This window comes from Octodon degus, unplaced genomic scaffold, assembly GCF_000260255.1.
Source record: "Octodon degus isolate 3935 unplaced genomic scaffold, OctDeg1.0 scaffold00019, whole genome shotgun sequence".
Lineage (NCBI taxonomy): Eukaryota > Metazoa > Chordata > Mammalia > Rodentia > Octodontidae > Octodon > Octodon degus.
This window is the reverse complement of record NW_004524595.1, coordinates 69,922-83,566: the sequence shown is the minus strand read 5'-3', so window position 1 is coordinate 83,566 and position 13,645 is coordinate 69,922. Positions and strand designations below refer to the sequence as shown.

The 13,645-nt window shown below is 38.3% G+C and overlaps 1 pseudogene; it reads right to left on the bottom strand.

The window, feature by feature from the left end:
- Positions 1 to 3,768: 3,768 nt before the first annotated feature.
- On the bottom strand, positions 3,769 to 5,458 carry LOC101559765 (annotated as a pseudogene).
- Positions 5,459 to 13,645: the final 8,187 nt, after the last annotated feature.

Genomic DNA, 13,645 nt, shown 5'->3' with positions numbered 1-13,645 from the left:
CTACTATGAAGACAACAATATGCAATTATTAATTATCATAACTGTCCTACTAACCCGTTTTGAAACTGTCTTATTGGCATTTGTTTCTCAATAAAATTAATTTTCAAAAAAAAATTGGAAGAGGGACCTCAAAGTAATCACCACTATCCAATTCCTCCCATGATTCATCCATCTTAAACTTGTCCAAGTTTACCATGAAATGTCCTGGTATTAGGAAGGAGTTTTAGTTAAATCACCAGCCTGAATGTGCTGTATTGTGGAAGCAGTGGCTCCTCACTCCATGTCAGAGATGACATTCACTTGGCAATCCTCTGGGCTATCTCCCTAGACTTTGGACCAAAAGCTAAGGCCAGGTCATATTTTTTTCCTCTCCACTCACCAGCACCTGCTCTTTCAGTCTAGACCTAAGCATTTTATGAACTGCTGCCCAAGCAAGGAGAAGCTGCCCTTATAAGCTGTACCTTATCCAGAAATTAAGGAACACTGATGATGGTCAGATCATCCCAAGAGGGAAGGAGGTGTGTTCCCAAGGAGGAGACTATGCAGAGCTGTCAGGGGAACTACAATGGTAAATGGTTTATCAACTATTATCCTCAGTGTGAAGGGTAGTCCAGCCAATAAGATAAACCAGTGCTGGGCAAAGCAAAACCTCAAGGAAGAGTAAGATTAACTCGGAGTCCTGTGAGTCATAGACAACTAAGCTATGGTCATTTCATCACCTCTCAATCCATTTTTGAAGTCCTAAGTCTGACACTGACTTTCATTGCTTACTTAAAAATCTCTATGATACTATGTCATTTTACAAGGGATTCTCTGGTATTTCTTATATAAAAAAATGAAAGTGTCCAACACAGCCTCAGGTGGGCCCCGGGCCCTCTCCCCACCACACTTTTCCAGTCCGGCTCTTTTATCATCACTTGAGACTTTTTCCACTCTCTTTAAACCCTCTAATAGAAAGCAGTAACCCTCTTCCATATATCTCACTCACAATCACCTGTCAGGAGGTTTTATAAAGCCTGAAACTTACATAATGTAAGGAGAGAAGTTCTTCAAGTACAATAATACAAAATTATGAATATAAAGTTTTGGCCGGCCAGATAGCTCAGTGGACTAAAGCGCCTGCTCAGGCAGAGCACAGAACCTGGGGTTTGAACCCCGGTGTTCCATGCTGGCCCCGCCCCTGGGGCGCTGGAATTACAGGCGCATGTCACCACGCCCAGTCTCAATCTCCATCTCAGCAGGCGCCAAGAGCAGGGCTGGCATGGCACACCAGGGATCGAACCCCTACCATTGTGCTCTATCTAAGCAGGCACTTTAGTCTGCTGCACTATCTGGCTGGCCCTGTTTCTTACAATTTTTACCCACATACCCTTGGATCATCTCTTTGCATGACAATAGTTTTATATCAATTCTAAAGAAACAACATTTGGTTCCCAGTCTCTGGTCTTTCCTCCCTCTTCTGCAGCCAGTACAATGGACAGTTGCTTCTTTTGTCTGCTTGTACTCACCCTTACTTCTTTCTTGCCAGTAACAATTCTTCAATTGATCCTTTTTTTTTTTTTTTTTGTACCAATAATTAAACTCAGGACCTCGCCAGGCAGGTGCTCCTATCTTCCCACAACTCTTCGATTTTGTTGTTGTTGTTGTTGCTAAAGAAGAACATCCACCCTTCTCAAATAACCCAGAGCATCCGTGGACATAGACGCAAACATGAACATCTCCCTAATCATCAGTTTAAACCTGCGCAGAAATGATGCAAGCCATGCCAGTAAAACTACGTACTGAGTTTTGTTTGTCTGTTTTGAATTGCTACAAATGAAGACGTGGTTGTGATATCTTACTGGTTCTTTCATTAATAAGTGCAGTAAATAAAATCTGTGATGCATGTTCATTTTACATTTGTATGAGTCATGATTTTATATTTTTATTATCTTTTTGGAGCTCTTCCACTAAAATGACCAATTAATTCACCTGACAGAGGCCAGTAAACTGCATTGCCAGGAAATTATGACTAATAGGTGATTTGAGTCCAAACATCTATTTTCTTAGCTCCCAGAGAGAAATGCCAAGTAACAATATAAAACCTTAACTTTGCTCACTCTCTATTTCTCTAGTTTGTCTTTCTTTTCTAGTAACGGGGGGTTGGAAGTGGAGGGGGTTCAGAACTTCATTCACCATTAATAAATTTCCCTCCTTTGGTGTGTGCAGAGACTGGAAATTTGGTTTACTGTATCACCTTTCATTCGGCAATGGCCAAAACTGGTTTAGTAGACTATGAATATCTATTTGGGTTTTTGTTTTGTTTTAGTGAAAATACAGAGAATTGGCCAAGTCATTTTTGCTTATCTGTCTATTTTGAGCTCTGACTAACCAAAAATATCAGACTCACTGCAAGATCAGCTTTTGTTACCTAGACTAGCAAGTTTTGGTATTTCTATACCAACTCACAACCTTGCGCAAGAATGTTAAACTGAAGCCTTAAACTCCATGTGTGTATGTATTTGTCATAATTCACAAAAGGTTGGCTCTATCTTTGTGACTTTTTAATGTTTTTCTATCTACCAGGAGTATCTCTAAGTTAGATTATACAGCCTTTGAAATTAAAAGGTCTCTGTTTTGTCTTGTGATTAATTACACAAGAGGTAAACGTATGCTTATGTAAATAGAATATTCCTAAATCCATGACAACAAGAATATAGAACTTCAAATACTTTAATATTATTCTTAAATAAGTTATTCTTACAAAAGCTAATTCAGAAATATATTAAGAACCCAAGTGCATATTATTAAAGTAGATCTTTGGCAAGCAAAATGAGTTTACTTTTGGTTCAATAGAAAAAGCTCTGTTTTCTCTAATTTATCATTATTGAATATAATTCAAGTACACTTGTCACTTGCTTGGGTATATAAGTTTTTCCCAAACTTATACAGGCTTGCTGATCAAGTAAGCTAAAATTATTTCTATGTGATACCTGAGATAATAAAGATGCAAATTAAAATTCAACTATCAAATCATCCTAATTGTATTCCAACAGTAATTAAGTTTTATAGTAAGACATCTTGAAATTGATTTCCAACATCTTTAGTTTAACCCTGAACTGAAATTAACTTGAGATAGCTCACACAAAATCATTGAGTACTTGCATTATTTCTTTTTTTCAGTGTACATGTAAATTCCATTTACTACACATTTATTGAACAGTATCTTCTCAAAATGGGTCATTTAAAAAGATAAAGCACAAGGGCCCAGGTTTGATCCCCAGTACTGCATGCCAAGCCAGCCCAGAACACTGGGCATTCCATGCTGGGTCCAAACCCAGGCATAGTGGCACATGCTTGTAATCCCAGCACTGGGGAGGCTGAGATGGGAAGATCACTACTAGTCTGAGCTGTGTAGTGAGACCCTGTCCCAAAAGAATAAAGATTTTAAAAAAAATTTTTAAGACAAAGCAATTTTTATTCTATAAGTTTATTAAACTTTACTTATGGTTAAATACACGTGAAATGTGTTTTTAATGCATAAAAATCACAGTAGATAGTGGCAAAGGACTGGGAGGGGGCAATAAGAAACTGACAATTCACATCATCATTATTCTGCACATTGATGCAAGAAAATTCACACTCAAGAACCTCAGGACATCCCATTTGAAAGAACCAAAATAATCCCAAGACCCCTTGTAGACACTTGGATGACTCTGTTACACACGAAACTAAAATAATTATGGCAGCAAAATGTTTTGATGACAATGAAAGTTTGTAAACTGTATTTCAATCTTTCTTCCTCAAAGTACAAGATGCAGTATTCTCAGTCTCTCCATAGTGTTTCTCCTGTAAATAATCCTTCATCTTATTTGACAAAAGCAGTTTCTCAACTAAGTCTACTCTAGTATACTAATATAGAACAAAATGACACAGGTACTGCAAAGAATGCGCCGGCATGAACCAAGACTCTGGGTTGGTCAGTCTGACAGGGTAAGTTACAGATCCAGGCAACTGAGACCTTGAATAACCAAAAGCTCCATTTTCAGAGTCCCTGATTGAATGCTCAGTTAGATCAACTACAGATGCATGTCCTTCCATGTCTGATTGTTCATAAATCTAAACCTACCATTCAAGTGCCTAAGTCTAGTACAAAGCGTCTTACCATAGGAATGTGAGCTCAAGCTGAAATGACAACAGTCATCAGAACTATCTGGAACAAGAAAACAACCATCTGGCATGTTTTCTAATTTCCCTCTGCTTCCCAGCGTGTGATTGGTCCCAAGCACCATCCTTGTTTTGCAAGTTTCTTCAGCTCCTCTGTAAGGCTTGTCACAAACATGGGACCAATACTTTGTAAAGAGTCATACACTCTTGCAACCTCAGGGGCAGAGTTAAGATCAAAATTCAAATGACAACGCACACTTTCGGCCACGTGGGCATCTGTGCCAGTGAGTCCACATGGGCTTAGTCTGCTGAGTTATTCTTATTGTTCTTATTGATTCTTATTGTTCCTTTGGATCTGAGTGTTCTGGATTGGAGGTAGCAAAGGCGAAAGTGAAGGGACATCATCATGACTTGTTCTGGGGCTTTGCAACAATACTCACGTAGTGCCAATCAATAAACCATTCACAAAGATCTCTGGGGCAACAACTAGGTCCTTGTCTGCCTGATTCTCATCTTCAGTAGAAAAAAAAAAAAGTTCCCTCCCACTTGAGGAGTAAGCTTAGGGACCTCCATGAGTGAAGAACTGTCCAGACAATAGCTGTGTGGTCCTTCCAAAAGATGCATCCCTTCATCTAAAGGCACAGAATCCTGAAAATGGACCTGAGGCATAAGTCCAGTGACTACAGATACCTGTTCATCCAAGTGGGCCTGCAAGTCTCCATTGGGAGAATCAGAATGCTTAAGAGAATTATTTTGCTCATGGCAAACAGTTTCAGATAGGAGGTCCTGAAAATCCTTTCAAACACCATTCAGTGCAGGACTTGGGCTGGAAGAGTGAACCAAGACTTTGCCTCTCGCCTTCATTCTGATGCAAGTCTCCTCAGAGTGTGTGGGCTGGAGAGGGCAGGCTGTGGGGCTGCCATGATGACTGTGGAGGGAAGTGGACCTGATTGGCCTCTGCGCTCTGACATCTTTGAGGACAATGGGTGCTGAGGAGGAAGAGAAGGGGTCCTGGTCCACATGGCTTCCTCACAGGATGCTGCCCTTGCCCATTGGCTTCTGCTTAAAAGAAAGCTTCCTTTTAAAGATACCCATCTGGCTCTCACATTTTGATCTGTTTTTTTCCACCTTTTTTGTCTTCACTGTTGCTATCACAGCTGGCCATATCTTTACCATAGCAGCTACCAAACAAGGCATCATCTTTTCCAAAGTCACTGGCTATTGATGGTTGCTATACTACCATGAAATGAGTTTCTTCTTTACTTTTATTCAAGTTAAAAGATTTCCAGGTTTGAAGACTACTTTTATTCATTATGACTAGTTAGTTAATCCACAGGGATTGGTTTTCTCTCTGGAATATTATCCCCAAACACCTGGAGAGCGAGAAGACCAGGGCCATGGGATCCTGAATAGGCCCAGAGCACAGGCCCGGTGAGTGAGTGAGATGACCCGGGTCCGACGAGATCCTGAATAAACCCAGAGTGCAGGTCCAGCATGTGAGTGAGAACAACCGGGGCCCACGAATCCTCATTCAACCCAGAGTGCAGGCCCAGCGAGGAACCCTTCAGCAGAACTCCTTGCAAAGAGACTACAGGCAAGACCCACCCAGCTGATTCAGGAGCAGAACATCTTGCCAGAGAGATACAAAGGGTTCAACTCTAATGGCTGCAGCAAAAAGAAGTGGAGCACAGCAGCCAGATCCAAACAACACCCACTTGGAGGAATCTGAACTTCATAGATCCGGACCTGGTGCTAAGGTAATAACTCTATCTAAGCTCTACACCAAAGATCAGAAGACAGTGGTATACAAAATGACAAAGAGAAGGAACAAAATGCAGTCTCAGGCCCCATGTCCACCCAGTACAATTGTAGAAGACACTAGCACTGAGGAAACTGGAAATCACACACCAGATATCTCTGAAATAATAGCGTTGATGGTAAAGAATCAACTGCAGAAAGGTATACAAGAAATAATTTCGGAACTAAAAAATATAGTGGTAACTATAATCAAAGAAGTACTAAGTGCTTCTAAAGAATACACTGATAAAAAAATAGAGCAGAATATAAAAATGATGGAACTTCTGAATAAGCAATTTATGAAAGAAATAGAACGTATGAAACAGGTTCAAAGTGATATACAGGAAATTAAAACCTCAATCACAAGCTGGCAAACCATTTGAAGGAAAGTGAAAATAGACTTTCAGACCTTAAAGACACCATTGCAGCTAGTGAAAAAGTAAGAAAAGATTTCTTAAAAACAACTAGGATGCAGGAAAAAATAATTCAACATCTGCAAGATGATGCAAAGATGAACAATGTGAGACTAATAGGCATCAATGAGAAGGAAGGAGTCAATACAAATGATATAAAAAGAATATGGGCAGAAGTAATAGCAGAAAACTTCCCAAATATGGGGAAACAATCTGACATTCCTGTAACTGAAACATATAGAACTCCAAATAACATCAACCCAATGAAAACCATACCCAGACATATAATAATCAAGATCCCAGAAATTCAGCATAGAAACAGTATACTAAAAGCCGCTAAAGAAAAGCAACAGATCACATTGAAAGGAAAGACCATTAGAATAACAACAGATTTCTCTTCACAAACCATCAAGTCAAGAAGAGCATGGAGCAAAGTACTTCAAGTCTTGCAAGAAAACAAATTCCAACCCAGACTGATATATCCTGCAAAACTCTCTTTCAAGTATAATGGAGAAGTGAAATACTTCCATGACAAAGAACAACTAAAGAATTTCATGATGACAAAGCCAAGCCTACACAGTCTACTAAATGATGTTCTAGAGAGGGAGCAAATTGACCACAACTCCATGAATGAGAATGGAAAGAACCCACCAAATAAGGCAAACAATTAAACACAGGAGAATAAGAGGTATTTAATAGTAGTCTTTCAGTTATTCTTTTGTGTTCAGCAGCAAAATATTTCCATCAGCACACTCTACAAATGGACTTCTCTTCCACCTTATGGGTCATGATTCTACCTGAGTCTACAGGGTGGATTTCAAAGAAATAGCTGTAGCTCAGTTCCACAAGTGACGCCTAGCCACCAGTAACTGTCATAGTCATTATGCATGTCCACAACACACTAGAACTTTGTGTGATATCCTATCCTCAAACTGTTAGAAGTGCTGGTCATTTACTTGCCATTCCAGTATTTATCTTACGTTTTACTCTGGGTACTTCTTTGCTATCATGAAAACTTTTTTTTAGTTCAATTGTTTTGAAACATTTAATTTTTAATTAAATAGTATTTAATTTTCTGAATATTGCTTAATCTTAATTTTTGTTCTAAGATTTATACTATATCTTTGACTTACAATTTTAAAAAATTCAGCCAAAAAAACAAAACAAAACAAAAAACACCTAGAGAGGCTTCAGTGCTGCAGCGCTGTATTTCTCCAGCTTCATTTAACCTTTGGAGCCATTTTCAGCAGGGCCTGCTCCACTCTCTGCCCAGGGCCAGCATCATGTTATTGTTAACGAAGTTGAAAGATGGAATTTTTTTAACTTTAAAGAGGAAAAAATATTTTTTTAAGTGATTCAAATTTTCAAAGCAAGATAGGAGAGTAACAATGGTTAGTGAATTGCTTATTTTTTTCTTCAAAATAGTTGCCCAGATTATAAGATGTGGATATGAAAAAATGATCAAACAATATAAACAGAAAATTTTCTTTTCAATGAACTAATAGAAATTAGTAGTATAGTTATCTTACGTATCTTGTATTTTTTAATTCTTTTCTCTTCCTTCTTTTCTCTTTTCCCTCATCCCAATTTCTCTTTCCTTCTGAACAGTGTCTTCCCATTTCACAATATCTATTGTACATTTTGGATCTTACTTATGTTTTCAGAGAATACTGAAATACTGTTTCTAAGTATAATTATGGGCTCACTTTTATTTTTATATGCTGTAGAAAGATGTGTATCTTTCTTGGTTTAAGAAGACATAAAAATGTTTTCTATTTTAAGTAGATGTAAAAGGAATATGAAGCTATAGAAAGCTATTCTATAAGCTTTACTAATCTGCTAAAATTCTAAGTATTTTGGAAGAGTCCCAATTATCTACTCCACAGCCCTATTATACAGTATTAAATCATCCTCCTGACCACCTGCTACAGTTTGGGTGTGGTTCCAGTGTATTCCTGAAAGGTTCAGGTTTTGAGACCTTAGTCCTCAGAGTGCTGCTGCTGGGAGGTGATTGAACCTTCGAAAGATGATGCCGAGTGAAAGATTAGATCATTATGTGTGCCCTCCTCAGAAGGGGTTAATGTAATTCCCGTAAGATCCCAATTAGATCCTGTGAGATCCAATTGTGATTGAAAGAGCAAGCCTGGCCCCTGAATTCTCCTCCGGCATTGTGTCTCACCATGTAGCCTTTGTCGCATGCCTTCCCACTAGCATGATTCCAGTACTCTTATGGTTTGTGTCTAGTTGTCCTCCCAAGGCCTCATGTAGTCATTGGGGTAGGCTTCTAGAGTGTGTGATTAATTCATGATCCAATGCTGGGATTATGGGTATGAGTGAAACACCTGCCCAGGGGTGGATAATCTGCATACAAATGGAAGAAGAGGAAAGAGGCTCACAAACAGCTCCAGCTGCTGCTCCTCCCTTGGTTCTTTGCTGTTTTCTGCCACCATGAATGGCTGCCCTCTGCCATGTGACACTCTGCCTTGGAGCCAGCCAAGTATGGACTGAAACCTCCACTAACCATGAGCTAAATAAACCTTTCCTTCTGTAATTCTTTTTTTTTTTTTTTTTAAACTGGGGATTGAACTCAGACCATTGGCTTGCCAGGGAAGCACTTATTCCACTGAGCCATCTCCCTGGTCTCTCCTTCTTTAATTCTTGATGGTAGGTATTTTCGCCCAGCAATGAGAGCAAAGTAACTGAGACAAGTACCCAGAAAGTCCTCACCAGAGACCGCTGAAATGGACCCATCCAATCCTGAACCTTCAGCCTCAAAATTGTGAGTCAAATGAATATCTTTTCTTTATAAAATACTTAAGCTCAGGTATTTCATCCTAATAATAGAAAACATACTTAGATATCTCCCTCCCCTAGAATTACTAAACCTGCCATATGTCCTTAATTTCTATGGCAAAGTAGTCATTTGCATAAGTATAAGAATTTTCTCCTCTTGCTGGCCAAATAGCTCAGTGGATTAAAGTGCCTGCTTAGGCAGATGCAGCGGCCAAGGTTCGATCCCTGGCCTGCGGTGCCGGCCCCACCCCCAGTGCACGCTGAGATGGAGACTGAGACTGGGCGTGGTAGTGCGTGCCTGTAATCCCGGCTTTTGGGAGGCTGAACACAGGCCTATCACCACAAGTCCAATCTACATAGTGAAACCCTATAAACCCTATACTAAAATACATAATAATAATAATAATAATAATAATAATAATTTTCTTCTTTTTACCAATATATAACAGACAAATCAATTATGAAATCAAGCCTGTTTTAGAATGTCATGTTTTGAAAATCATGCTTACTTAATCAGATAACACAAGCCATTTTGAAAGTCCTTCACTTATGGAGGTGGTACTTACAAAGCCTTCTCAAGAAAACTGGCTGGTCCCACTTTATAGGCACTAAGAAGCATTCTTCCTGACTGGCAAGGAGACCTAGGCTGGATGGGGATCTCAGGAAGAGAGGATTTCCTGCAAATTATGGATATTGCAGGTGATTTCTGGTTTCCACCAGAAAATGTCTAGATGACAAAAGAGGCTTTTCAAAGTCCATCCAATATTCATCTGGAAAACCTACAAATGGAAATCAGTTTTGTATTTCTTTAACACTATGTGATTTTTGATTTGGAAAAATATATTTAAGGAGACCTATAGAATAAACTAATATTTTGCCTTATCTATAAAAATAATCAGGCCAAAACTAATGAGTCATACTTATTTTGGGACCAAAATAATCTCTCCTTCCTATTATTACTTTATTATTAATATCAATATTATTAAAGTCATTGTCATCATCATCATCATCATCATCATCATCATCATCATCATCATCATGATTCAAGGTGGGGACGTGAGGAGACGAGCGAAAGAAATCATGAAGGTTTAGAAGGAGATGAAAAAAGACACTGCGTGCTTTGCTTTGCTCACCTATCTAGATTATCTCAACCCTTATGTCTTTTGCAGCTGACTCTGTAAATTATAATAACAAAGAGCAACGCAGACAACACTTTTCCGTATTCACACAAATTCTACCCAGCGGAGGGATACCCAGCATGGGCACTGCCCCTTTGTGAGAAAAAAGTCTGTTTTCAGCTCTCAGAATTTTTTGTCTGACTGTTCTTCCATGTCTCCCTTTCTACCTAAACATTAGAATTAGTTTGTCTGGTTTTTTAAAGTCCTTTGGGCATTTCCATTTAAGTGACACTAAATTTAAAGATTAATTTACAAAGTTTATATCTTTGCGAAATTGAGTCTTTATGTCCAAGAACAAAGTTTGCCTTTCCATTTATTCAAGTCCCTCAATAGCATTGAATTTTTTTTTCCTTTTTATGAGGCCTCTGCCATTCTTGTTAGGTTTATTTCCTTGTATTTTATTGTATTTCTGCTGCTGTAAATCAGACTTTTCTCTTCCATCCTTGGAGGTACAACTCATGATTAGTTTAAACCAAGCAGGATTGTCTCATTTCTCTTCCCAGTTTATACCCATTCAACCAACTGAGATACAAGAATAGATCAGGAGGAAGTTTTTCTCAATGATTTAAAACAAAGCAAATGGGAAGAAAAAACAAAATCTGTCTTATAGAAGTACAGTGGGTTTCCCCACCACATAACTTGTAGCTGATAATATCTGATAAAATAACTAAATCGTTGTAAGTATACATTACCTTCTTTTTAAAAGAGAAAAAAAATTAAAATGATACAGAATTTCACTAAATAAGATAATAGGAATTTTAAAATGGTTGTTATATTTCATAATGTCCTCAAATTAGTTGTTCAGATTACCAGATACTAGCATGCAAAATTGGTTTATTTTAAAAAGGAGGAAAAGGAAAAAAAATTAAGTATTAACTGTTTCTTTCAAGAGACCAGCAGAAATTAGCAGTACAATTATCCAAGATATCCCATATATATGCACAAATATATCTTTTTCCCTTCTTTCTTCCTTCTTTCCTTTGTCCTTTTCCTTATCTCTGTTTTTCCTTGCCTTCAAACAGTATCTATTCTTTCCCTTTCACAGTATCAATGTATTTTTCAGATTTTATTTACTCTTTCAAGTTCTTACACGAGGGAGACAATATGTTGTTTTCACATGCAGGTCTGATTTATTTCACTTATGAGTATGGTCTCTACAAAAAGATAAATTTGAGGCTTTTATACATAAATGAATACATTATATATTCATGCGTAAAATGTATGAATACATTTTATCTGACCTTCCCTTCTTTCTCTTTAGACAAGACCTGTGCCTTACTTACTCTTCTCTCATTGCTGGGACAAATACCCGACACTCAAATTAGGGCAGGAAACTTTCATTTAGCTCACAGTTACTGGAGATTTCAGTCCATATTCAGCTGGCTCCAAGGCAGAGTGGCACATGGCAGAGGGCAACCTTTCATGGTGGTGGCAAACAGCAAGAGCACAAAAGGAGGGGTAGCAGCAGTTCAAGCAGCTAACTTCTCTTTCCTCCTTACATTGAAATGCAGATTCGACCCAGAACCCAGTCTCAGCAGGTGAGTGAGACCTCCATGGCACACATGAGATCCTCATGCAACACAGAGCCTGGGCCTGGCATACAGGTCTAGTGTGGAACCCTGCAGCAGAACTCCCTGCAAAGAGGCTGGAGGCAAGACCAATCTAGCTAACCCAAGAGCAGAAAATCTTGCCAGAGTGGCACAGAGGGTTCACTTCCAAGTGAAGGAAGCAGTAGAGTACAGCAGCCAGACCCAAGCCACACCCACCTGGATGAGTTTAAACTAGGTAGATCCACATTTGGTGCTAAGGTAATAACTATCTAAGCTCTACACCAAAGATCAGAAGACAGTGGCATACAAAATGATAAAGAGGAGCAAAATGTATTCTCAGGCCTCGAGCCCACCCAGAACAAATGCAGGAGACATAGCATAGAAGAAATTGGAAATCACACACCTGAAATCTCTGAAATAATAGTGTCGGAAGTAAAGAAACAACTGCAGAAAGGTATAGAGGAAATCAGATCACAAATAATTTCTGAAGTAAAAAAGAAATGATAATTATAATGAAAGAAGTACTAAGTGCTTCCAAAGAAGACACTGATTAAAAAAATAGAGGAGAATAGAAAAATGATGGAATCCTTGAATAAGAAATATAGGAAAGAAATAGAATGCATGAAGCAAATTCAAAGTGACATATAGGAAATTAAAACCGCAATCACAAGCTAGCAAAACTGTTTAAATGAAAGTGAAAGTAGACTTTCAGACCTTAAAGACACCATTGCAGCTAGTGAAAAGGTAAGAAAAAAATCTCTTAAAAACAACTAGGATGCAGGAAAAAATAATTCAACATCTGCAAGACGATGCAAAGATGAACAATGTAAGACTAATAAGCATCAATGAGAACGAAGGAGTCTATACAAATGATATAAAAACAATATGGATGGAAGTAATAGCAGAAAACTTCCCAAATATGGGGCAACAATCTGACATTCAGTATCCAAAGCATATAGAACTCCAAATAACATCAACCCAATTAAAAACACACCCAGACATATAATAATCAAAATCCCAGAAATTCAGCACAGGAACAGTATACTAAAAGCTGCTAAAGAAAAGAAACAGATCACATTTAAAGGAAAACCCATCAGAATAATGGCAGATTTCTCTTCACAAACCATCAAGTCAAGAAGAGCATGGAGCAAAGTACTACAAGTCTTGCAAGAAAAAACATTCCAACCCAGACTGATATACCCTGCAAAACTCTCAAGTATAATGGAGAAGTGAAATTCTTCTGTGACAAAGAACAACTAAAGAATTTCATGATGATGAAGCCAAACCTACATAGACTACTAAAAGTTGTTCTAGAGAGGGATCAAAATGACTACAACTCCATGAATGAGAATGGAAAGAACCCACCAAATAAGGCAAACAATTAAACACAGAAAAGTAAGAGGTATACAAAAGCAGTCTTTCACTTATTCTTTTGTATACAGCAGCAAAATATTTCCATAAGCATACTCTACAAATGTACTTTTCCTGCACCCTATGGGTCATGATTCCTTCTTGGTCTACAGTGTGGATATCAAGGAAATAGCAGTAGGTCAGTCTCACAAGTGCCACCTGGCCACCAGTAAGTGTCATGGACACTGTCCACGTCCTCAACATACTACAACTTTGTGCAATATCCTATCCTCAAACTGTTAGAACTGTTGGTCATTTATTTACCATTCAGTATTTATCTTATATTGTATTCTCAGGAACTCTTTACTACCAATGAAACTTTTTCTTAGTTCAATTGTTTTGAAACATTTAATTTTTA